The sequence below is a fragment of the Protopterus annectens genome, chromosome 10.part0 (genome assembly GCF_019279795.1).
Source record: "Protopterus annectens isolate FY-2018-M chromosome 10.part0, PAN1.0, whole genome shotgun sequence".
Classification (NCBI taxonomy): Eukaryota; Metazoa; Chordata; order Ceratodontiformes; family Protopteridae; genus Protopterus; species Protopterus annectens.
Window position 1 is genome coordinate 1,654,346,150 of NC_056744.1, and position 27,681 is coordinate 1,654,373,830.

The window sequence follows — 27,681 nt, forward strand, 5'->3', positions numbered from 1 at the left end:
TCTGCAACAGTTAGGCATGAGTGTAGAAAAAGATAGGAGAGAGGCACTGAATATAGACCGATGCGACATTTGTAACCCGATGTAGAAAATGGGGAAAAAAAGGGAACTGGTGATGATGATGATGATGATGATGATGATGATGATTTTTTTCCTACTACGTTTCTGTGTAACCAGTGATGTACAGCTTTTGATCTGTCAGCATACCTCTCAACCTACAGACATTGAAAATAGGAACATCCAGCAAAAAAAAAAAGGACCTCTAATTAGCATAAAATTTGAATACCAAATAGCACATAATTCCCACTTCAGAAAGAATGTGGGATACTATTTGGAAACACACACACTCTTTTTTTAAACAAAAATGATGCAAAAATATAAGTACATTATCTAAGAGACTGTGTACAATTTGTTGTCTTGAATGAACTGCATTGCAAAATTCTACTGCACAAGGTCATTTATTTTTGCTTCGAAGAGAGAGATGTCAAGAGGTTTGTCCTGCTTCTTTGTTATTGTTGCCACTAGTATGTTGGTTATGTAATTTGATTTTCTGTGCAATATACATTCACGTGTGATAGAGGGAGTTCAGAAAATAAAGGGATAAATCAAATCTGAAAATAATGACATACCTCAAAAGTAGGGACATAAATCAGGCCTGAAAGTAGGAATGTTCCTCCAAAATATGTACAATTGACAGCTCTGTCTCAGCCTTCATCTGCTTATTTTCTGACCTTGAGCAAGCCACTGAACCAGGCATTGCTTTGGGGCAATTGGAAATGTAGGCTAGGCACCTTAATGGTATTACAGACTGCTTAATCTGCTACAAAGCAGCAGCCTTGACTGTATACAACCGATTACCTTACTACTTACATTTATTACTCTTGCATATCAGCTGAATTCAGATGCCAGTCATATTATCCAGTCTCTCACATTGTAAAGCTGTCCCTTAAAAGCTCATCCCTTATGAAAAGACCTGCCAAAATACCAGCAGCAACCTAACTGTGCAGTAATGCCCTCAGTCTTACTTTCTCCTCTTCCTGTAACTTGCATGCCATAACTATGCAGCAGTAAACCTCACTAAAATAAATTCCATTATTACACTCTGAAACTTATGAATGTCTTTTCAGAGACGTACCCTGTTGGTTGACTACTGCTAGGGCCTGCATACCGGTGTTGAACCAAAAATGTAAAATACCATTAAGACAAATTGTTATACCTATCCACGTGGTTATAACAGCACTAAAAACGGAACACATTGCCTTTTCCTACTGACCGTTCTAATCATAGTTTGGGACATTAAATCTAGGCATGCCCCCAGGTAATATACTTACAAACCACAAGGACCTAAGAGTAGCAATCTGCACTATAAGCAACATATGCAGTAAATAAAACTCTGTAGAAACTATCCTTCTGACAAACAAGATATGCTATGCAGGTGTAACAGACTTGCTGATGAAACCAGGCAACTCATTTCTTCACTGCAAAGCCATTGACTAAGTCTATTAAGGAAGTAGTTTTGTCCTGCTTGTGCAAATCATATTCCTTCCACTCTAACTTCACTGTAAGTGTTACCAAAGTCTTAATGATTTAAAATGAAAATTTCATATGAAATGTTTCATCTGTCAACTGCAAAAGCCAGAAATGCTGTTGCAATGAATGTTCTGCTCTCTAGATTAGAATATGGCCTTCCAGTTAATGTACTCTTCTCTGCTTAAAAAATACTGCCATAATTCAGTCTGCTAAGTATAAAGTACTCTTGATTTATTAATTTGGCAAACGGAGAACACCTCTGTAATCAACAAATCAGAAAAGCAAGTGGCTCCCAGATATTCTTCGTGTTTCACTGTTGCAGTCATTACATTTGGGTTATCTGCTTGCAGTAGCACTCAGTCGGCCTGATTAACAAAGTTTTGGGTCCTGCGTCCGTTGCTGTCCCTTCTTCCAAGATATCAGGTCATCAGGGGTATCAAACATGCAGCCGACACCATTACATCAGTCTTTCTTGCCGTGTGGTGCCCGAAGCAAAAGCAGTTCGCAAGTGCCAGTCAGCCGACTTCTGAAATTTTTGTTTTCGAGTTTCAGAACCAAAGTCTTCAACTAAAGCCAAGTACCCCATTGGGGAAACTTTTTCTTGCTCCTTACTGATGTCAGTAAAAGTTAATAATTGCATTACTTGGGGAAAGCAAATACCTCACAAAGATTTTCATTCGTACTGCATTCCTTGCCTAGGCCCTGACCACGACGTACCTTGCTGTCGGTTTTGTGCTTTATTTAATCAGCACAGTATCCGTCGTCGGTATATCTTCGCCTCTAAATATTTCGGTTCTCTGTTTAATTATCCAGAAATGTCGTCGGTTAGCCATCCAACTACCGGGATTCTGAATAAATGCAAAGATAAAGACAGAAACAGGCCGCCGAGGTCCAAAGCTGCTGACGACGCTTCTCCTAAGCCAGTCGCCAGTTTGCCAGTACTCAGTGAGGCACTTTCGCAGCCCCTGATACCTGCTACTTCTGACTTGCAGGCCTCTACTGAGAACCATTTGGAGTCCGGTATGCCACGAGATGCTTCAACTGTGGAACCTGTGGATGTCTCTACCTTGGATGGGTCCGGAGCTGCTGTGCAGGCACCGGCTTCTGAGGGTGTATTCAGGCCTACGGACTTGCATATTAAACCAACGCCTCCTTCTTTATTTAGGCCAAAATCTCGAACCATGCCTAAGAAACTGACGCCTAGGCCGCATGCGCAGGCCTCTATGCCTAAAAAACAAGTGATAAGAATGGTTGAAGATCTTATAATTCTAAACGGGGGAAGCCAACCTCCCTCTTCTAAGAGACCTAGGACTGAAGTTGTTTCTGAATATTCTGACCAGTATTCTAATTTTTCTGATGATCTGGATTTGCCCTTATCTGCTTATGAGGATTCTGATGCAGAGGACTCTATTCCCTCTGCTTCCCCTCCAGAGGATTTTTCTTTTGGTCAGACCTTACATACTCAAAGGGAGCATTTCCACTGGGAAAGCCAGGATTTTTCTGATTCAAAAAAAGAGGCTTGTGGATTTCTTATTCCTGCCTCAGCATAGTCCTTTAGCTATACCTCCTGTACTAGACCTTGTTGATGATGCCTTTTCAGAATCTAGTTTGGCCCCTGATTCATTGCCTCCTGCCCCCAGAAATCCTGACAGATATTACAGGGTTCCTGATTCACACAAGTTCCTTTATAAAAATCCGATTGCAGATCCAGAGACTATTTCACAGGGACCCAAGGGCATTAAGGCCTCTACTGCTAAAAATCATACCCTCTCTGATAGAGACTCCTGGGCGCTGGATAGATTGAGTAAGAAGGTTTACACTTCTGCAACCTTGGCCATTAGGTCTTTAAACTGCCAGTTTCATATGTTAAAGTATCAACAACATGTTATTGGATTGCTTAAACAGAAAATGTTGATTCCTGACTGTCCTGAAAATAAAGATTTACAGGATTTAATGCATTGTGCTGAACAGGTTGGAAAACATACTTTGCAATGTGGATTTGATTCATTAGAGGCCTCTTGCAGGGCTGCTGTTACTGGGTCTGTGCTCAGAAGGCATGCTTGGCTTAAGGAGCAATCTTTGCCTGATCATGTTAAAGCTAAATTGTTGGATGCTCCCTTAAATCAGGACCACTTGTTTGGCAACAAAGCAGAGGAAGTATTTAAAAAGATGGAAGATGAAGCTAACTCTATGAAAACTGTTAAAGATTTCTTACAAGTTCAGCCTCCTAGATTTAGTAGACACTGGCCCTCTAAGAATTGGTCCTTTCCAGACCCTTCCAGGTCTTCTCAAGCCAAACCCAGACACAGCAGAAACCCGAGGTTTCAGTCCTAAGGGACACACAAAACTAAGCAGTGGGGGGTTTCCGCACTCATCTGGCAGTAGTAAGACTCCCCCCATGGAAAACTGTCTCAATGACTTGCTTTTAAAACCTCCAAGCACTTCCCAACTGAATGCTCCTTTAGGTGGAAAGATTGGGCTGCCGGCCAAAAACTGGGAACTCATTACCCAGGACAAATGGGTTTTAAATATAGTGTCCCAAGGATACAGATTTCACTTCCACGTGGTACCAACTCCAAGCGGGTGGCCAGATCTACCCCCAAATCCGTGGGCAGAGGCCCAAAATCAAGTACTCTCTCTCTTAAACATGGGTGCTATTCATTTGGTACCAAAAGAGGAAAAGGGACAAGGTTTCTATTTGACACTTTTCCTGGTACCCAGAAAAGACAATACATGGTGTCCTATTCTGGACCTTTCTACTCTAAACACCTTTTTGGTGATGCCAAAATTCAAAATGCTGACTTTTCCCCAACTGCATCCTATGGTAGGCAAAGATGCATAGTTGGCAACACTAGATCTAAAAGAAGCATACCTGCACATCCCTATCAGGGAGTCTTGCAGAAGATACCTATGCTTCAAAGCAGGCTACACGCGCTATCAGTTCTCTGCACTGCCCTTTAACTTATCTACTGCGCCCAGGGTATTCACAAAGTGCCTAGCTCCAGTCATTGCATTTTGCAGGCAAAGAAATATTCAAATATACCCATACCTGGACTATTGTCTAATTCAGGCAGAAAGTCAGGACATACATTTGAATCATCTGGCCTTTGTTCAAAGGGTACACCATAAATGAAAAGAAATCACACCTGGTACCCTGTCAACAAATTATATTCCTGGGAGCAAGCTTGAATACAACTTCCCAGATGGCTTTCCTCACGCCAGAGAAATGGATTCATTTGACAACCTACTTCACACAAGTGGCCACAAAAACCCAGCTATCTGCAAGGCAAATACTGCAAGCCTTGGGGTTCATGGCCTCCTGCATTCTTCTAATTCCATATGCAAGGCTGCATATGAGGAAACTACAATGGTATCTCAAAAGCCTATGGTGTCAACATTCACAGGATCTAGAAGCAAGGATTCCTATCGTACCTTGCCTATGCCTAGAGTTCATTTGGTGGGCAGAGGCCTGCCACCAAAACAGGGGACTACCATTCACACTACCCCCTGCTGCCCAAATCTTAACAGATGAATCAGACTATGCATGGGGGGCTCACGTGGCAGAGAAGTGCAATCAGGGCAAATTGAACCCAAGTGAAATACACCTGCACATAAATCAAAAGGAAATGTTAGCTGTATAGAATCCACTGACAGCCTTCAAGGACCACATTCTTCCAGGACAATTAATGGTAAAGATGGACAACACCACTGTGATGTGGTACATAAACAAGCAGGGGGGTACACATTCTTACCCCCTCTGCAGATTAGCCATGGCATTGTGGAACACAGCCTTGAGCTACCAAGTGAATCTACAAGCTCATTTCCTGCCAGGAAAACTAAATACACTGGCAGATGGACTAAGCAGAAACCTCATGGACCCACATGAGTGGAAACTGGAACCAAGGATTTTCAACATGTTGACAAGCAAATGGGGGAACCCAGATGTAGACCTGTTTGCCTCCCCCCCCGGAACCGTCAATTGGACACATTTTTCACAAGGATTCCCCACAAGCTAGCTTGGAAAGTAGATGCTCTGTCCTTCAGCTGGACAAACCTATCAGTTTATGCCTTTCCTCCTCTGCCTCTGCTCTCCAACGTACTACTAAAGATCAAACAGGACAAGCCAAGGATGATTTTATCTGCACCAGACTGGCCTCGCCAACACTGGTACCCACTCTTGCGCGGTGTGTCACGCTTTGCTCCATGGCACCTGCCTCAGACTCCTTCCCTGTTGTCTCAGCAGGAGAAACAGATTCTGCACCTTCAGCTGCAAACCCCGAACCTAACAGCTTGGCTAATTACCTAACAGAGGTTACAGAGGTACCTTTACACCCCTCAGTAAATCAGCGATGGATATCATTTTAGAGGCAAGGAGGCCCAGTACTAGAAAATCTTATGCTGCAAAATGGAAAAGATTTTGTGCCTGGAACCAATCTCAAGGAATGAACACAGCAGTGCCCAATTTACCTCAGATTCTGCAATACTTGACTGAGATGCTTCATAAGGGCTTGTCCTTTTCCTCCATCAAAATTCATGCCTCAGCCATTTCAGCAATGAGCCTCCCCTCTTCTCTCACCCACTGCTCCAGCAGTTCTCAGAGGAGCCAAAAACTTTACGCCACCCAGGAGAGCTCCAACTCCAGCCTGGGATCTTAACTTTGTCTTGGAGAAACTCACTCTTCCTCCTTTTGAGCCAGCTTCAACTGCAGATTTAAAATTTCTTTTCTGGAAAACGGCTTTCCTTTTAGCAATCGCTTCTGCAAGAAGGGTATCTGAATTACAGGCTGTTATGGCAGTGGAACCTTTCATCATCTTTCATGCGGACAGGGTGTCCCTCAGAACCAATCCCTCCTTCATGACCAAGATGGTATCCAGTGTGGCTCTTAATCAGTCCATTCATTTGCCTACCTTCTTTCCTAACCCACAGAACGAAGGAGAATGGATACTGCACTCTTTAGATGTGCACAGATAGCTTAGATTCTACTTGAACAGGACTAAACCTCAAAGGAAATCTGAACAACTGGTGGTGGCATTTGCTGCAGGGCAGAGGGGAAAGCTATTTAAAAACAAACCATTTCAAAATGGATAGGCCACTGCATTAATTTCTGCTACAAGCACCATGGAAAACACATCCCACAGGGCATCAGACCCATTCAACCAGGGCTGCATCTACCTCTACAACCTTTCTCAGGGGCATCCCTACTAGGGACATCCTAGAGGCTGCTACCTAGAGTTCTGTACATACTTTCACCAAGCATTATCATTTGCCAATTTTCTCTAAATACAGAACTGATTTTGCCACTGCAGGCTTGCAGGGCCTTATAGCTGGTCCTAATTCTATTTAAATTCCTCCTCCCAACCTTAGCTTTGGGAATCTACCCAAATCTAATGACTGCAACAGTGAAACACAAAGAACATAGTGCAGTTGTGTACACTTACCATAAATGTAGATGTTTGAGTGTATTCACTGTTGCAGTCCTGGTTACCCATCCTCCAGCCCCTTTTATTCTTTTGGCTATACCTCTCTCTCACTTACTATGCTCAAAAAGCTTTTTGGTGTATCTGCTTTTTTGTTGGAGGTATATCCTTGTATTTATAAATTTAATTGCTTCCCATTATGGGGGCACCTGACATCTGGGGCAAGAAAAACTGACGTAATGGCATCGGCTGCATGTTTTATACCCCTGACGACCTGACGTCATGGAAGAAGGGACAGCAACCAACACAGGACCCAAGACTTTGTTAATCAGGCCGACTGAGGGCTACTGCAAGCAGATAACCCAAATGTAATGACTGCAGCAGTGAAGTGTACACAACTGTACTTTTCATTTCATTCTGCCCTTCTCAGTCCTCTTAACTTCAAAATTCTCCACACAGAATCTACTGCTGCCCTCTCCAGTTGTGCCTGCTTAATTTTGCTTTTTTTGTTTAATAACAGATAGTTTTCTATGTGCATTATATCTATCAAAGTATATTCATTTATATGTCATACAGTTACTTTATTGCAGTCTACTTTTTACATACTCTATACTTATGTGGTGTGTTATAATAGTATTCTTGTATTTTAATTTTTTTCAGCATTGTTTTATAATCGTTCCTCTATTTTATGTAATTAATTTGTACAAACTTTGTGTGTTGTCTTTTTCTATATACTCCAGACATACTTCTCAACTGTTCAGATTTTCACAAAATGTCCATATTTGTTTTCCTCATAAAATTTGAGGTTTTCTAGCAAACCACTGAGAGTTGAACTCATTAATGGCATACAGTCAAGTTTCAAGCTTCACCTACTTTGGAATATGTATACTAACGCAAATCTTGTTAGTCTAGCAACTTTCTAAGTTCACAAGAGCAACACTTAAGATGTGCCCCTATTTTTGGCCCTTTGCCCCCATTATATGCTTTGTATGGATTTCTTTAGCTAAGAGGTTGAACGGTATGACCCAGTTTGGGACTTGAAAAGGTCTTCAGACCAGTCCACCTACATTTTTAACAACAACAAAAAATATAACAAAACAAACAATGAATGAATAAATGCATGCTTGCACTTTATAATGTAACTTAGAGTTCAGCATTGTCCTTGTCAATATTACTACTCACTAGCTCTGAAAGTGTATGTCCCCTCCCCCAAATACAGTGATCCCTAGGCTTTACAGGCACTTTTTCTGCCTTGTGAGATTAACCTTGAATGTCCCTGCTCACTTTTATTGAGCAATGCAATAGCTAAACTGTCCATGTGGCAAATTATTACATATTTCAGCAGACCTGCTTCCCTTCATGTAACCTGCCATCTAGAAAGCTTCCTCATCTGATTGTATGTCCTGTTGTCTTTACTGACCACTGTCTCATAAGTGTCTCATTGTCACAAATTTGATGAATAATCTAGATCCATAATAACCTGTTGCATAGCAGGCAACTTGAAATACTTAAAACTAACATTGGTAGACTGGGGACCAGATATATTTCACCCAGACTATAACACTGTTTTTTCAGTGTCTGTTAAAATAGTTTCTCCCACTACAGAATAAGTAGTATCCAACACAACCTGGTAGATTACAGCAGAGCCATCTTCCTGGTTAGCTAATTATTATTATAGGTTATAGGTTCGTACTAGGCTAACTGCCCTTGTGACCCATTTTAAGCCTAGCCAGTTATCCTTTGTGAGAATCAAACCCTGTACCTTGTGTTTGCAAGGCAAACACCTTAACCATTAGGCCACCCTCCGTATATGACCTAAAAGGACACTTTGCCTGCTTCTATGGGCAGGTCAAGGAAGCAAATGAGATCCCTGACCCGAAGCTTCATGAGATTAGTTTGGCTTGTTCAAAAGCAGATGTAGAAAATGCAAAACCAGTTTCCTAAAACTAATGAAACATAATTATTAGGTCTTAAAGGGTAGCACATTTGTATTATAGTGATATCCCATGTACTACCTCAAATGAGAGTGGTCTGTACTGGAAAGCATTAGATTGTTGTAAGTACTGAGAACACATTTTATTCGTAAAGCTGTAGATATTGCATAGTTCTCAGCTGTTGTGTGTATAACGGCACAAGAACTGCTACTAATGTTATACCGCCCAGTAATCAAATACTGTGTGTTTCTTTGTGTATAAATTCATTCTGTTCTGTAACCAGCTTTTGGCTGAAAGAGGGAGGGGGTGCTACTGCAGTCTTATTTGCCTCTGTACTAAGTATAAAAAAACAACAGTAAATGAAAATAGATTATGCTTTAAATAATGCAGATTTTATGTTGCATGTAACACAACAAAAGTTGAACACTCTGTCCTTTCCCAGGTACCAGGAACCTTTGAGGATGTTGTTGTCACTTTCTCAGAAGAGGAGTGGAAGACATTAAAAAAACAAGATAAAGAGCTTTACAGAGAAGTGATGGTAAATAACTATGAGACCATGGTTTCAGTAGGTAAGTACAGTCCATTTTAGGAAGTTAAGCCTTTATTCTAAGGGTTATTAGTTCACTGCAATGCTGTGTCAGGATAATTCAGAAATGCACACTTTGTACTTGGTTGACGGGTGATTAATTGTCGTAGTTTCTCATTTCAAGTGTTTGTGACAGCACAAACCCTCCCTTTCTCAGTTCTAAATTATCTTGACTGTTCATTCCTCCCTTTCCCTTTCTTGTTTATGATTGTACCGTTTAAGCATTAAATCTTCTCATGCTCTGCCTTTTTTATTTTGCTTTGGGTAGTCACCACAATTTGAATTAAGGTTCTGCTCCATTTCTTTCCTTTCACTGTTTAAACTCTTCTCATCTTCATACCTGATTTGTCCATCTGTTTTTGTTTGCATGTAGCAGCTGCCCTTTAAGATTTCCCCTTCAGGTAGCTGGTCTCACCTTTCCTCCTCCTCTGTCCCAGTCCATCAGTAGAATTGCTGTTTACCTTGTGTTTCTAAATTAAAGTATATTAAGATATTATCTAAGTCTCATTTTTGAGTCATGAAATTCTCAATTTTATTTGCTGTCTGATTTCTTCGCAAAGATCATGGTTATCCAAAACCTGCACTAGGTTCCTAACTAGTATTACTAGCCTGGGGAATAAGTTACTACTTTGTCTGCCTTTAAGGTTAGTCTTGACTATTGGATGTGTGGACACAAAGTTGCACCCAGTGGAGATCGTATGAAGTTTTTACTGAGTAAATGTATAGATAGATGTATGGCCATGCATGTTATAGTTGCTGTGATAACTTCCCTAGCATTGTGCCTGTTTTTGTAAGTAAGTCACCTGTGCTCAATTTATTTTTGTTTTAATGTCCGCTTGTTAACCAGGTAAGTAAACCCACTAGGTTACAAGTGTCCCTTTTCAGGAGCAACCCAGGGGCCGCTGTCTGGTTAAATGACTTGCTCAGAGTCAGATTTTGCTTATTATATTCAAGTTTTGGCCTCATCAAATCATTTCACAGAATCACACAGTATGGAATAGGGGGAATCTGATAACCAAACACAGGTCTGAAACATTCTGCGCATTTACAACTTTTAAAATTAAAATACCAATCCATATTTTCACATTTACATCTGCCCTACCTTTAGCCACTCCTTTTATTTATAAACCGTGTGTGTGTGTGTGTGTGTGTGTGTGTGTGTGTGTGTGTGTGTATATATATATATATATATATATATATATATATATATATATATATATATATATATATATATATATATATATATACATATATATATATACATATATATATAAGAATTTACTCTAGAGAAGGCTTGTGTGTAAGATGGTAAAGTGTACAGTTTAAACTTCCCCCTCTCCATTTTGCTAAGGGTCCCCTTGCTGTGGTTTGCTGCATGTCACTAGCTGCAGCTGCTGTTTGACCACATTGTACTACCCTTGAGATAGTCTTTACATTTTTATGACTAGCTTTTGGAACTGCTCTGTTCTTGTAGCATTTTCAGATGCAAACTGACTGCATAAGATGGCGCAGAAATACAGTGAAACTAAATATATTGTAATTGCACAGAAGTGCATTATATTATTAAAAAAACAAGAACGGGAGAATTGTTAAAGTTCTGCATGAATCTGGCATTAAGCTGTTATGGATGATTTTTATTAAAATGGTTAAACAGAATACAGTTGTCAAGTGAGAAGACATGGAAGTTAATGATTGAATAACACATCACTTTCAAATTCAAGAAGTGACTGGAGTCAGACTCCATTGACACTAAAGTGAATGTTCCCTGAGGTGTAAATTCAGAAAATACTTGCATGAATGTTAAAATGTACAGTTATCTGTGTTGTGTACATAGGGCATGTAACTTTAATGCTATTTACCTAGCTTCTGTGATTTGTATGTCACACAGCATAACTTCTAGAGATGTCTCACTTTGAAAATATACCTCCATGAGGTTGGACCACATATAAATTGGAATATATTTCTCTGTAAGACTAGACCATGCATGTTGTTTTATGATTAACTGGCTATCTAGGTACTTCATGGTGTCAAAAATGAAGAACTACATCTGTATAAGTAAGTATAATGTATTCTCAATAGAAGTATGCTCCACATGTACCCCTAGAATTCTGTAGCTCAAAAGAAATTTTGCAGAAAACTGGAACCATTCCTCTGAAAGATTTCAGCAGTGTGTAAAATTAGACTAGAGCAGTGACCAGGGCACACTGAAATATTTAGTAGACTAGTTCAGTTAAACAGGCATTAAATTATGATGACAATATGACTAGGCCAGTTGTGTAATAAGTTGTCACTAGTCAGAGTGATGTAAAAACATGGATTGTAAAAGAAAAGCCTTTGAGTCAAGTGTGCATAACAGGAATATACTCGTATAGAAAAGGAACTAACAACAGTGGCATACAGATGTATCAAACTGCATATGTTTATGTTTAAGAGGCTCTGGTATGTACGGATCACAAAACTTTGCAAGGTGTATGTGGAAAGTCGCCTCCAAGATTGCAGAGGATATTAGTCAACCTACACAATTGTGATCTGTAAGTAAAATTCAGAGCAGGTAAGGAGCTCTATACAGCAGATATTTTGAATTAAGTATATTTACCACAGAATCAAGAACTCTTGGAAAAGGAATTGGAGATCTTTGGGTGATTCTGTAGTTATAGTAGCGTAACAGAAAGTAAACTTCACATCTGTCGACAATGATGCACAAAGCAGGAGCTATAATATTTTGGCCAAGAATGTTGAATGAAATAGCACATATTTTACTAACTCTGTCTGCAGTGCATACCCTAATAGTGCAAAAAAAGATATGCTATCTAAAAGATAATGGAAAGACTCTTCATCCATGTAGTTAAGTGCGCACTGATTTTTTTCCATTTCAAAGAAGTCCTGTATCTCAAATGTGTGGATTATTGTACGGACGTAGACTAATAATAAAGCTGATGTAAATGAGATTTGTGCATTAAAATCTATGTTTCTGAGACATTAAGTACCTGATGTTGGTATACCTGACAGTGATCTATGATGCAACAGTTATGAATTCTGAAGATTTTTGCATGATTGGGAAGTTAGACACGTGGGAGTGTTGTCCAAACTTCCTGCAGTAGAGTGGGCAAGTGAAGAGAATCGTATGAAGGGCTACAGTGTTGTCATCTCAGTTTAATATATAGAAATATTTCCACTCTCTTAGCACAATGGTTGATGAGTAAAAGACTGAGAGCTAAATCAGTTGTGTCAGTTAAATTAGCAATTCCTGAAAATCAATATAAAGTAAATTTAACTTCTGAGATGAAATTGGCCGTGACAGAAATGGTACAAACTGTAGAAGACTGCTAGATTGATTTAAAAGTTGGAGACAAAGTTAGGAGCACAAAAGCCATGGAAATGTCCAACGTCTTAAGCTAAAGTAGTTGTAAATGACCTTGTGGAAGATGGAAAGGTGTATAGGAGAAATCAAAAACACATCTCTACGAAAATGCATTATAGTTAAATTCCAAAAAGAAGAGCCAGTCCTTCTGCAAAAAACAGAGACTGTGGAAACTACAAGGAGAGACTCCTGAAGTCATAACTCCGGCTAAAGATGCATTGTGGGAAGAACTTTCTCAAGTTTCAGTCACTTACCTGTACAGTATATGTTTAGAACTTTTATTGTGATGTACATTAGCCATGACAACATTGATAATCTTTGTATATAGTTAAGGTTTATATCTTTCTGCCCATCTATGAAATATGTATGTTTACACCAAGTCCAAAGAAACACCAGAGATGTTGTTTTGCATAAAACCCAGGTTTATGCTTGCATATCGACAGTAACTCAATATATTAGCCCACCTGACTTGTAGTTCAGACAAAAAATACATCTGTAGCTTTGGTTACTTTCCACCAGTTCCATACATACTGCTATCTTTTAGATATCCCAGAATATACACCTCAACAAGACCCCAGTTCAAGATGATTTCTGAAGATATACTCCACAAGTTAGCTCCAAGTAGGCTGTCCAGCTCCACATGTCTAGAATCTCTCAGGCAAGCTCCCTATCACACCCTCTGAGTGTCCAAATGAAGAGTGAACATCCTGAAGCTAGCCCTTAAATTACTTCCTGTTATACAACATTAATTGATTTAATAGTGCATCGTTAATATGTAATGCTTATAAGTTCCTGACTACAGCTCTGTGGTACTGTGCAATGCATACAGTCAATCTTCTTGTTTTTAAAGGCACATTACATCTTTATTTCACTCAATATTACACACACACACACACACACACACACACACACACACACACACACACACACACACACACACACGTAACTGACGCTTTTAAATGCACTGGCCTAAAAGGGTCAAATAGCATAGCAGTGGTGGATGTTCCCATTATGGTGATGAACATAGAAACAAGCAAGGATGTTAAAGGTAATGAGATACAGTTCTGCATATGACTATTTAAAGCACAGTGCCTCCGTGCAGAGTAGATTCATGACCTCCGACTCTGGAAGGACACCTGTTAAAGGTACATAGACTAAAAGGTAGAAGGAAGGGCAAACAAAATGTTATCCTTGTGAAGGAAGTGCCCTGTCCTTTAAGTGGGGATGCCAGTTGGACTTATTACTGCCTATGTACAGGGCATACCTCCCAATCTCGTGGTGCAATAAATCTGAACCAAGCCTAAAATATGGTGGGGGAGACAAAGGCATAAAAATAGGGACAGATTTTAAGCATCACTCTTATAAATTTACAAAGTTGCTGGAATAAAAGGATTTGTGTTAACATGCATTTTTTGAAGGACATGATGCCTGAAACTCAAATCTAAGCCATTATTTAGTGGTCTTTGGTGATTTGCCAGAAAATAACTTTTATGAGGAACAGACCAAAATATGAGGCATAAAATGTGGATATTTTGGGAGGTATGGTAGATAGTAAGGCCTATTTGTTATTCTGTAGATTCATAGGTACCTAATGGACTGTTGATCTGTGAGGATTGTAAGAATCCTAGCCTTACATTCCCATAAGTATTTGGCCCTTTGATGTGTGTATGAGTAACAAAGGGGAATGCATAACAAAGATGTGTTAGGACATTTACTTGTTGCCCTTATCCGTGACAAACATGGGTGTTAAACAGGGGGTAAATTTGCAATTCCCATCCATTCATCTAAATTATGCTTGAGTAAGAGAAGTTGTGGAATGGAAGACTGTTCCATTGAAGTGCTATTCTCTTTGGTACATACCTGTCCCCTCCAACATGTCCTATTTATATTTGTACAAGAGATTGAGATCCCTGGAGTGGGTGTTCACATTACCAGTAGAGTTACAAATGTGTAATAGGTGTGGTAGGATAGGGTCTGTTGAGGCTCTGTACACAGGGTAGATGTCACCTCGTAGTCGCCTGTAAGATAAGGACAAGGCTTTGATATTGTCTGCATAGTGTTTTTGACTTGGGCTCTTGATTTTTAGTGAGAATTTGCTGCAGTCTTTCCATTTGTGACAAATGCTTGGACAGGTATGTTCTGAAAGGTACTGTATACTCAGTGACTGGCCTAATGAGAGATATGTACAGGGCAATGATTATATCTTTGGACCCCAATGCCATAACGTTAAACATATAAGTTCTGTGATAAAAAAGGAATTCCTAATAATATTTGCTTAAGGAAAATTTCTGTGAAGTCTGCTTGGGGTAAAAAATATATATATATGGAAACACTTCCAAACAAAAATGCTAAGCCTTCTGGACTTTCTGACATAGTTGTGAGCTGTAAAGATGTCCTTCCATTGTTGTAAACTGCCTTTCCAGTTTTTTAACTACCTCTGTTTGATTCTTACAGTTATCACGTAGTGTTTTTATGCCTTGATAGTTATCTGTAACATCAGCTTTTGTTGCAGACTGAGCTGATCTTTCACGTACCACACTCCTAACCTTTTCTTCTCTTTTTATGTACTTTCAGTCCCAGGTCAGGAAGTCTGTCTCTAACCTACGGCCTGATTCTGTTTTACTTCATCCCACTCTATAATTTTCCCTGTGTAGGAAAATTTCAAATTTTCTGCAGTAAATTTAAACCCTCTCATTTCAGGTTTGTATACTCCTACTTACAGGTCATCCGTATTGGCAAAATCTTTTTTTCTCTGTTGCTGTGTTGGCTTTGTTTTTAGAATGCAGTCTGCAACTTTGACTGTAATTTTCCATATGGTTGTTCTCCTTAAGGATCTGTATCTCAGTGCTATCCCCTTCTTATTTATCAAACTTCCATTGTTTCATTATCATCTCTTTCCAGTGTGGCTTGTAACTTTTTGCTTGCATCATCAATGTGAGCCTTAACTGTGAAGTTCTGAAGTATCCCTTCAAATCAGGTAATCCCTAGGCGAGGATCAAATCATCTGACTTAACTCTTGCCCTCCTTTCCTCCCAAATAAATTCCTTCAACTCTTTATTATTGTCCTCAACTTCTTTCACTCCTTATATCTTACTATCCATATACATATCTATAGGCAAGAGCTGCTAGGTTTCTCATTCTGGTATTCTCTTTTAAGTGTCTTCCCAAATATCCTTAGTTTCTGTAACCAAATCCTTTTTTAATCCATGTGCGTAAATACTTGATTTTATGTTCCGTAAATATCAGTATTGTTAAACCAATTCATGTAGTGTGTACATAGTTTACTGCTATAACCTTTATTATGTCTTCATTAATTTTATATCCTGAAAAGACTTGAAACTGTCTCAAAATATTCTACAACACTGAAATGTCCTGTATTTTTCAAGTGCAAAATTAATGTGATCTGCAAATAAAGCTAACTTTTTTTGATTACCATACCAGTTATGCTCGCAAAAGCAGATCGCAGGGCGTTTAATTCTGGAGTGTCGGTTAGGGGATTCTGTAACATGGTGTGCACCCCTGAAATGTGTTATAAAGTCTGGGTACAATAGATACTCTAAACATGAGTGCAGTTAATAAAGTGGCAGAGTACCAGCAGTCTGCCCTGCACGAATCTGCGCTGTAGTCTGTGACCTGAGCTCACTTATGTGCACTGGGGGTGATGGCACTAGATGTTGGTGAGTCTGATTGCCCATCTTGTGACCATGCATTTTTCTTAGTATTGTCCATTTTTTTTATTTTTTTTATTTATTTTTTTAAGTATATAAAGGCTTTAAGTACATAAGAAGCCTGATGGCTTCACTGTTCTGGTGGTTATTTATTACCTATTTCTAAGTCCATGTTTTCTTTGTAAGTGCACATTACTTGCATGCAAGCCCAATAGAAATAGTCACCAAACATGTTTCAAAACTCTTCCATTCCGATCCTGAAGCTGTAATCCACTTGGAGAAAGGGGAGATGTTACCAAAGCAGAAGCATAAATATGATTTTATTTTTATTATTTATTATTATTATTTTTAAAAATAATCACCAGCATGCGTTAGTATTCAGTAAAACATGTACTCATTTAGGTGAAGATTGCAAAGCATTTAAACATGTAGCGACAGATGCAAGAAAGTTTGCTTGTGTAATCATTAAACAAGACTGTACAGCGCCAAAAGTTCTGTTGGCACATTCCACCAGCAGAGAATAAGAAGCAGTTTAATTTGTGAAAGGTAGGTCATCCACGGTTCACTTGAGATTCATATTGAACTTTCAGTTGATATAAGAGAGAGAGAGGAAGAAGATAAAAAGAGCAGGGGAATTAGTTACAGATAATAAAAAGGCTTTTGATCCCATGAATTGGGTTTTATAATGAAACCAAAAACATACCGCAACACAATTCCACAGGTACCTAACCACAGGATTTTATTAACAAAAGTTAAGCACGGTCAATGAAAGACATCATCAGAACTACACATCCAGAATGTAGGTGCACTTAAACAGTAAATAGTCACATGACTTAATAAAAGGCAATTAAAAATATAAAGGCAAATACACTGTAGATTCATAAAAGAAATATCTGTACATAAATTTAAACACATTTAAATTACAGCTTAGCTGTGTATCATCCACAGTTCACTTGAGGTTCATCATATTGAACTTTCAGTTGATGTGAGAGAGAAAGAGAGAACACGAAAAGAGCAGGGGAATTAGTTACAGATATTAAAAAGGCTTTTGATCTCATGAATTGGGTTTTATGATGAAACCCAAAACACACTGGAACACAATTCCATGGGTACCTAACCAGAGGATTACGAAAGACGTCATCAAAACTGCACATTCAAAGAGTAGGTGCACTTAAACAGCAAATAGTCACATGACATAATAAAAGACAAGAATTTAAAGACACGCGCACACACACCGTAGTTGCATAAAACAAATATTTGTACATAAATTTAAACAAATTTAAATTACAACTTAGCTGTATGACATCCACTGATCACTTGAAATTGAAGTTGAACTTTGCGGTGTGTGTGTGTGTGTGTGTGTGTGTGTGTGTGTGTGTGTGTGTGTGTGTGTGTGTGTGTGTGTGTGTGTGTGTGTGTGTGTGTGTGTGTGTGTGTGTGTGTGTATGTGTGAGAGAGAGAGAGAGCGAGAGAATGTAAAAGGCTGATGATGATGATGAAAGCTGTGAACTAGGTATAGGCAGACAGTTAAGAAAATGGAGCAAGTCGAAGAAGAAAAGTAAGAGGATGATAGTTATAATATGAGAGGTGGCTAGCTTGGCAATATGTAGAGAAAAAAAAATAGCCATATAGAAAAGTAAGTACCCTGGAAGATGAGGAAACAAGGTAAAGGATAGCATGTTAATACTGTAAAATTCTGTGTGTCGTGTATATTGTATAATGTGAATATAGGACCATGCTTTATAAAATAAAACTCTTGTGTGTTTGTGTCGCATATAAATTTGAATGATGTTGGTCTATCATAGCAGAAGCAGGTCGAGATATGTGTTAACTTTGGTAATGATGTATGTCTGTTTGAAAAATTATTTAAAGAAAAAACATTGGTGATGGAAATGAACAAAAAAGAACCCCGGTGTTATTAATCCCTTATGGTAAGCCTACTACCCCTGGCCTGACCCAGTTGTCTTCCTTCTTGAGATAGCAGGAGATAGCTTCCTGTCATTTAACTGTCTTGTAACAATAGCTGCCAGGAATCCTTTTATTTAGCCCATCTAATTGCTAAAGCAATATCATTAAGGTGTAAAGAGGTAATTAGTCCCTTATGTTAAGCATTGATCAGGCTTACTATCGCGTACAATACCCACCTTGTTATGTATCTCACTATAGATATCAAACATTTAAAAAGACACCAAGGGTTCCTAACCAAAAACAAAAATAGCAGGCAAAAAGACCCGGAGCTACCAAGAGAGGCTGGAGGCCCAATTCCTTTATTCAGTGTCATATAACTTTGAAGGGAATATCTCTGTCTCACTGTGCCATTAGAGATCCAGTTGTCCTGGACATCTGTTTCTCTGCAAGTCCAGTACTAGACGTCTGGACCAAAAAGAGCTGAAAGGAAGAATGAAAGACAAATTAGCAACATGTTAACTACTAGGAATGATTAATAGAATTAGTATTTAAGTATTATTTATTTATTTTATTTATTTCACATTTATTTACCGGGAAGTTCCATCTGGACACAGGTCCATTTACAGCCGAGTCCCGGGGAGAAAAACTTCACATCAAATCATTCAAACACACAACGGTAGACATTTGTATACTAAAATACACAAAACTAACCAACAATTAACAAATAGGCATAGAAGTAATGTAAACATTCAAAACGTTTGTACTTAATTAAAATGCATAAAAATATTAAATGATACTTCAGTAATAACATTGGATAGAGGTAAAATAGGTAGCATGGCTAGTCAGATGAAATCATACCACCTAGGTTAGGTGCCATTTGTCAATCTAGCTAGGCAGGTGAAATGCAGAAGTAAAGCCAGTACTAGTAAATTCACTGGCAGAAAGCATCTCCTGTGCACTTGTAAATAAGTGAATGTCATCTCCAATGGTATATTATGGAGCCAGGGTCAACAGTCGTAGATGGAAATACAATCTACAGTATCAAGAAAATAGCAATAGTAGTAATACTGGAGATTTGTTCTGAATTGTAAGTCAAGCCATGACTAGGATCAGGAAGTTATAAATATTTTAATTAGCAGAGCACAAGATTTAGATTAAATTTGGATTATATATTTGCATTTTTGTAGTTGATTCAGAATTATTTCCAAATAATACTAAATTGGTTTTGCAAGTTTTTTTAATGTCCTTTTAGCAATCGGAATCATATTGCTTGTTCACCAGATAATCACTGAAATTATAGAAGTGTATATTACTGGACAAAAGCCTGTACCCAGTCTTGTATAGGAAATAAATGGTCATCATAGTTAGTAGCAGAAACTGTTGTCCATTTGCTGTTACAACTTCCTAATGATTGTGCTATAGAGTAACTATTTCAAATGCTGCATCTAATGTTTTTATGGTATTATCCTTGTATATAAACAGAATGGTATGTTTAATATTTTATTACATTTGGGTGCCCCTTTTTAACGAACTAGACCAAAGGGGCATGAATTATGTGCAATTTGTACTCATTTACCCAGATCTGCTCATCGTTTGGTGATGATGCCAGAGACTTTGAGTGATTTTTGCAAGCTTCAGAGATATCTGAGGCTAAGAAAAGGAATACAAGTATAATTTTGCACTTGCACTGTTTATTCTTATCCACTGTGAAAGTCTATTGCATTATTTAATTGCTTTTCTGCACTTTTGAAGATTTCAACTGTTTGTCTAACTGCTGTAGGGCTGGTGTTCCAGTGTCTCTAGCTGAATTGTTTTCTGTTTCCAACACTTGGGCTCCAAACCAGTCATTTGTCTTGTGGCAGGAGAGGGCTGATTTCACTCCTGAGCTTGGAATTACTGGCAGAGAGCTTATTGTATGCTTGTCTGATTGGCCTGTGGGCTTGGGTAGTGTTAAACTTGTGTTTCTGTAAGCGTATTTAGGCCTTGCATTTGAACAAAGCTGTTTTTCATGCAATGGTGGCTTGAGCTGCCTTGTGTACATGCAAACACCAAAAATCAAAATTTCCTTATAAAACTATCTTGGAACTTTACTGCAGTTCTGCGGCACTCACTAGGCAAACATTTTGTACTGTGAGCTGCACTTATGCATTCAGCTCAGAATTTTTTTTAGGTAGTCCTTATTGCTAAAATGAGGTAGTACTATCACTGTGCAGTGAGCAGCTAGTTTGGGCACTGGGCTGCATCACAGTCTAGGTCGGTTGAACTTACAGCAGGCACAGGCTTCAGAGGGTGTATTCAGGCCTACGGACTTGCATATTAAGCCGATGCCTCCTTCTTCTTTAAGACCTAAACCTCGAACTATGCCAAGAAAACCGATGCCCAGGCCTCTATGCCTAAAAAACAAATGATAAGAATGGCTGAAGATCTTATAACTTTAATCAGGTGAAGCCAACCGCTCTCTTCTAAGAGACCTAGGACTGAATCTGTTTATGAATCTTCTGACCAGGATTCTGATTTTTCTGATGATCTGGATTTGCCTTTGTCTAGTTGTGAGGATTCTGATGCAGAGGACTGTATTCCCTCTGCTTCCCCTCCAGAGGATTTTTCTTTTGGTGAAGCCTTGCACACTCTGAGAGCATTTCCACTGGGAAAGCCAGGATTTTTCTGATTCGAAAAAGAGGCTTAGAGATTTCTTACTCCTACCTCAGCATAGGCCTTTAGCTATTCCTCCTGTACTAGACATTGTTGATGATGCCTTTTTGGAATCTAGTTTGGCCCCTGATTCTTTGCCTCCTGCTTCCAGAAAACCTGACAGATACTACAGGGTTCCTGATTCTCACAAGTTCCTTTTTAAAAATCCTATTGCGGATCCAGAGACTATTTCACAGGGACCCAAAGGCATTAAGGCTCCTACTGCCAAAAACCCTACCCCTTCTGATAGAGACTTCAGGGCGTTGGATAGATGGGGTAAGAAGCTTTACACTTCTGCAACCTTGGCCATTAGGGCCTTAAACTGTCAGTTTCATGTGTTAAAGTATCAACAACATATTATTGGATTGCTTAAACAGAAAATGATGTTGATTCCTGACTGTGCTGAAAATAAGGAATTACATGATTTAATGCATTCTGCTGAACAGGTTGGAAAACATACTTTGCAATGTGGATTTGATTCTTTAGAGGCCTCTTGCTGGACTGCTGTCACTGGGCCTGTACTCAGAAGGCATGCTTGGCTTAAGGAGCAGTCGTTGCGTGATCATGTTAAAGCTAAACTGTTGGTTGCTTCCTTAAATCAGGACCGAAGATAAAGCTAAATCTATGCAAACTGTTAAAGATTTCTTACCAAGTTCAGCCTCCAAGATTTTGTAGGCATTTACCCTCTAAGAATTGGTCCTTTCCGGCCTTTTCAATCCAAACCCAGACACAACAGAAATCCCAGGTTTCAGTTCCAGGATACGCACAAGACTAAGCAGTGGGGGGATTCCACTTCCAAACCTGGGAGCAGTAAGGCTCCCCCCTATGGAAAACTGTCTCAATGACTTGATTTTAAAATTTTCAAGCACTTCTCAACTGAATGCTCCTTTAGGGGGGGAAAGATTGGTCTGCAGGCCAAAAACTGGGAACTCATTACCCAGGACAAATGGGTTTTAAATATAGTGTCCCAAGGGTACAGATTTCATTTCCACACATTACCAATGCCAAAAGGTTGGCCAGATCTACCCCCAAATCAGTGGGCAGAGGCTCAAAAGCAAGTACTCTCTCTTTTAAACATAAAGGCTATTCAAACTGTACCAGAAGAGGAAAAAGGACAAGGTTTCTACTCAAGACTTTTCCTGGTACCCAGAAAAGACAATTCACGGTGTTCTGTTCTAGACCTGTCTACTCTAAACACCTTTTTGGTGATTCCAAAATTCAAGATGCTGGCTCTTCACCAGTTGCTCCCTATGCTAGGAAAAGATGCCTGGATGGTAACACTCAATTTAAAGGAAGCATACCTGCACATCCCAATCAGGGAATCTTGCAGAAGATACCTACGCTTCAAAGCAGGCTACAATCACTACCAGTTCCCTGCACTGCCCTTTGGCTTATCTACTGCACCCAGGGTATTCACAAAGTGCTTAGCCCCAGTCATCACATTTTGCAGGCAAAGAAATATTCAAATATACCCATACCTGGACGATTGTTTAATTCAGGCAGAAAGCCAGGACATACTTTTGAATCATCTGGCCTTTGTACAAAGGGTGCTAACTTGTCTGGGGTACACTATAAACAAAAATAAATCACACCTGGTACCCTGTCAACAAATTATATTCCTGGGAGCGAGCTTGAATACAACTTCCCAGATGGCTTTTCTCATGCCATAGAAACAAATTAATTTGACCTACTTCAAACAAGTGGCCACAAAAACCCTACTATCTGCAAGGCAAATACTACAAGTCTTGGGGTTCATGGCCTCCTGCATTCTTCTGATTCCATATGCAAGACTGCATATGGGGAAACTATAGTGGTATCTAAAAAGCCTATGGTGTCAACATTCTCTGGATCTAGAAGCAATGACTCTTATCATACCTTGCCTACGCCTAGAGTTTCTTTGGTAGGCAGAGGCCTGCCAGCAAAACAAAGGACTTAACATTCACACCACCCTATGCCGCCCAAACCCTAACAACAGATGCATCAGATTATGCATGGGGGGCTCACCTGGCAGGGAAGTGCATTCAGGGCAAATGGAACCCAAGTCGAATGCACTTGCATATCAATCAAAAAGAAATGTTAGCTGTACAGCATGCTATGACAGCCTTCAAGGACCACATTCTTCCAGGACAATTAATGGTAAAGACGGACAACACCATTGTTATGTGGTACATAAACAAGCAGGGGGTGCCCATTCTTGCCCCCTATGCAGACTAGCCATGGCATTGTGGAACACAGCCCTGAGCTACCAGGTACATCCACAAGCTCAATTACTGCCAGGAAAACTGAATACACTGGCAGACGAACTAAGCAGAAACCTCATGAACCCACACGAGTGGAACCTGGAACCAAGGATTTTCAACATGTTGACAAGCAAATAGGGGAGCCCGGATATAGACCTGTTTGCCTCCCCCCAGAACTATCAATTGGACAAATTTTGCACAAGGACTTCCCACAAACAAGCTTAGAAAGTGGATGCTCTGTCCTTCAGCTGGAAAAACCTATCAGTTTATGCCTTTCCTCCTCTGCCTCTGCTCTCCAAAGTACTACTAAAGATCAAACAAAACAAACCAAGGATGATTTTGATTTCACCAGACTGTCCATGCCAACACTGGTACCCCCTCTTGCGCAGTATGTCACTGTTGGCCCCATGACACCTGCCTCAGACTCCTACCCTATTGTCTCAGCAGGAGAACAAGATTCTGCACCCTCAGCTTCTTGCACTGAACCTAGCAGCCTGGCTAATTACCTAATCTCTCCTTTACCATCCCTCAATAAACCAGTGATGGATATCATTTTAGAGGCAAGGAGGCCTAGTACTAGAAAATCTTATGCTGAAAAATGGAAAAGATTCTGTGCCTGGAACCAATCTCAAGGGATGTGCACAGCAGTGCCCAATTTACCTCAGATTTTAAAATACTTAACTGAGGTGCTTCACAAGGGCCTGTCTTCCTCCTCCATCAAAATTCATGCCTCAGCCATTTCAGCTCATTATAACGCAGAACCTCCCCTCTTTTCTCATCCACTTCTTAAGCAGTTCCTCAGAGGGGCCAAAAATCTATGACCACCCAGGAGAGCCCCAAATCCAGCCTGGGACCTCAACTTGGTATTAGAAAAGCTCATCCTTCCTCCTTTCGAGCCAGCTGCGACTGTGGATTTTGGTCATCTGAAAGGGTACTTTTAACTGTAGAATCTTACTTGATATATTTTCTTTTCTTACCAAAGTATGACTGACATTGTCTTTTTACCCATGTTCTATATCTTTTACCTGGAGTGTTTTTATTAATTCTTGTTATATTACTATGCTCAGCATACATGATGTAACCTGTTTTGTGTATTATGCTGGATGTACTGTATTTGTATAACTTGATGTTGGAGCTTTTCTCCCCGGGCCTCTACTGAAAATGGACCTGGTCCAGTCGGAATTTCCCGGTTAACAAATGTAAAATAAATAAAATAATAAACTACCTCTCTTGGAAAACAGCTTTCCTTTTAGCAATCACTTCAGCAAGAAGGGTATCTGAATTACAGGTCCTCATGGCAGTGGAGCCTTTCATCATCTTTCATGCGGACAGGGTGTCCCTCGGGACCAATCCCTCCTTCATGCCCAAGGTGGTATCCAGTGTGGCCCTTAATCAGTCCATTCATTTGCCAACCTTCTTTCCTAACCCACAGAACAAAGGGGAATGGATACTGCACTCCTTAGACGTGCACAGACAACTTGGATTCTACTTGGACAGGACTAAACCTCAAAGGAACTCTGACCAACTGCTGGTGGCATTTGCTGCAAGGGCAGAGGGGAAGGCTATTTCAAAGCAAACCATTTCCAAATGGATAAGCCATTGCATTCATTTCTGCTGCAAGTACCATGGAAAACCTATGCCTCAGGGGATCAGACCCCACTCAACCAGGGCTGCATCTACCTCTACAGCTTTTCTCAGAGGCGTCCCTACCAAGGACATCCTAGAAGCTGCTACCTGGAGTTCAGTACATACTTTCACTAAGCATTACCATCTGCCAAAAATCCAGAGCTGGCTTTGCCACTGCAGTCTTGTAGGGCCTTATAGCTGGTCCTAATGCTATCTAAATTCCTCCCCCCATCCTTTGCTTTGGGAATCTACCCAAATGTGATGACTGCAACAGTGAAACACGAAGAATATAGTACAGTTGTGTACACTTACCATAAATGTAGATGTTCGAGTGTATTCACTGTTGCAGTCCTGGTTACCCTTCCTCCATACCCCTTTCTTCTTTTGGCTATACCTCTGCCCTACTTTACTATGCTCAAAAGCTTTTTGGTGTATTTGCTTTTTTGTTGGAGGTATAACCTTGTATATTTATAGATTTAATGCCTTCCCATTAGAGGAGCACCTGACATCTGGGGCAAGAAAAACTGATGTAATGGCATTGGCTGCATGTTTTATACCCCTGACGACCTGACGTCATGGAAGAAGGGACAGCAACTGACACAGGACCCAAGACTTTGTTAATCAGGCTGACTGAGGGCTACTGCAAGCAGATAACCCAAATGTGATGACTGCAACAGTGCATGCACTCGAACATCTACATTTATGGTAAGTGTACTCAACTGTACTTTATCACTAAAGAACAGGTAGCAACAGCACTCTCCAAAACTAAAAACATGGCATCAATGGGGCCCCAATGATCTACCAGGTTTCCTCTTAAATAATTTGAATAGTGACCTATCAGGCCTGGGAGAATTGCTATTTAGCCATAGCCCCTGGTCAGGCTTTGTTCTGATAGACTGGAGAACAGCTACAGTCTCAGTTAACCGAGGAAATTACAGACCCGTAAGCTTGACGAGTCTTGTTTGTAAGGCCCTGGAAAGAATAAGCATGGACATGATAAACGATCCATTTCAGCTTCATTAAGGGTAGCTTATGCCTGATAAACCTGGTGAACTTCTTTGATACCCAGTACCTGGCCAAGGCATTTGATACAGTACCCTACTCTGGTATTATGAATCATCTCACAGAACTGGGCAAAAATCCCTGTGTAACCAGATGGATATCCAGTTGGCTTTAGGTCTGGACACATGGTCTAAGTCTGTGATTCTTGTAACAGCAAGAGGCCAGTTACTAGCGGTGTTCCACAAGGCTTAGTGCTGAGACCACTCCTGTTTGGCCTTGGTGCCTACAAAGTAAATTCCAATGTGGAGGGCTTCTGGATGACAAAGTCTGCAGATGACTTCAAGCTGGGGAAATCACTGAATCCCCCAGTGATGTAAATATCCTTCAGGAAGGTCTAAACCAGACAAATGACTGGTGTTAGATCCGCAGCCTGAAACTAAATGCGAAGAAATCCATTGTCATACCCTGTGGAACTGTGGATTTTATCCATTGGCTGGCATTGTTTCTATTTTTTATGTTTTTTATTTTGTCAAACAGAACATGCTGGAGAGATAGATACATGCCCCGAGACTGACATTTTTTTGGAATAAGCTTCCTATTCACATGAAGTAGAATCTTTCCCTGACCTTCTTGAAGGCCAGTCTGGATTGATGGATGGAAAACCATAAATTCATGCCTGAAATGGTGCCTATGTCCCTTATGGATAGGGACAACCTGTAAAAATACCCAAGTCATAGTCACAAACCCATGCCTTCCTCCTGCCCCTAGTGGATATATACCAGTTAAATTGTGTTATATTGGCTAGGCTTGTAATGGCTCTCAAACCGTTAGTCTAGTAATCTTCTATGAACCTATATAGTCAGTATTTTAGTGGATGAACCCCCCCCCCCCACTTTTGAGACTGAGACTAGCTTGCCATACAGTTCATAGTAGTGCTAGTATTTATGCAAGTAGTTATAGTAACCACGCTTGGTAAGGTACCTCCAAATGATCCTGCTGTGTATATAATTATGTTTTAAATTCTAAAATCATAGTTTCTTTGTGTACACAAACAAGTTGTAGTCAGAACTGAGTGGGTACTTCATAAGAAGTCTTCACATTTCACAAATGTAAGCCCTGTGTATATTAACAAGTTACTAACTGTTCCCCATGCAATACAATATGCTCAGTGAACTCTTGTGTGTCACTGTGAACACTGTCCGCTGCACATTAAGAAAGTTCAGGGCAATAGATCCAAGATTAGGAAGTAGTGGTGATCAAGGCCGCATCCTGTCTACAGCTAAAGAAAAGGCTTATATCATTCATGCTATCATTTAAACATACCTCATCAACACGTAGTAGTTTACACCAAGAAGGTGTACCATAAAAATGGTAATGGTACTCCATCATGAAGTGAGGATGGTATGGATATATATAGAGAAGTGTACAGTTCATCCCCTGCAATACTACAAGAAGGTAATATCTATATAAAATATATATCAAAGTGAAATCTGTTATAACAAAATTGGAACATAAAGTCCCAAGATGATGTTCCCCCATATCAACATGTAATGAACTGGTGATCAAAGCCTCACAGATAACAGTGAGTGAGAGTGTGTCTAGCTTTACTAGTGGTAGTCAGATGTGGTAAATCCCCTTCAGAAAATGCCATTATCATAATGACTCTTGAGAATGATATGCATTTGTTACATAATAGACTAGACTGAAAGCAGTCCAGTTCA

General features: G+C 39.8%; 1 pseudogene; it reads left to right on the forward strand.

The window, feature by feature from the left end:
• LOC122814375 overlaps positions 1–27,681 on the forward strand; it is a 388,456-nt pseudogene that overhangs the window by 120,708 nt on the left and 240,067 nt on the right.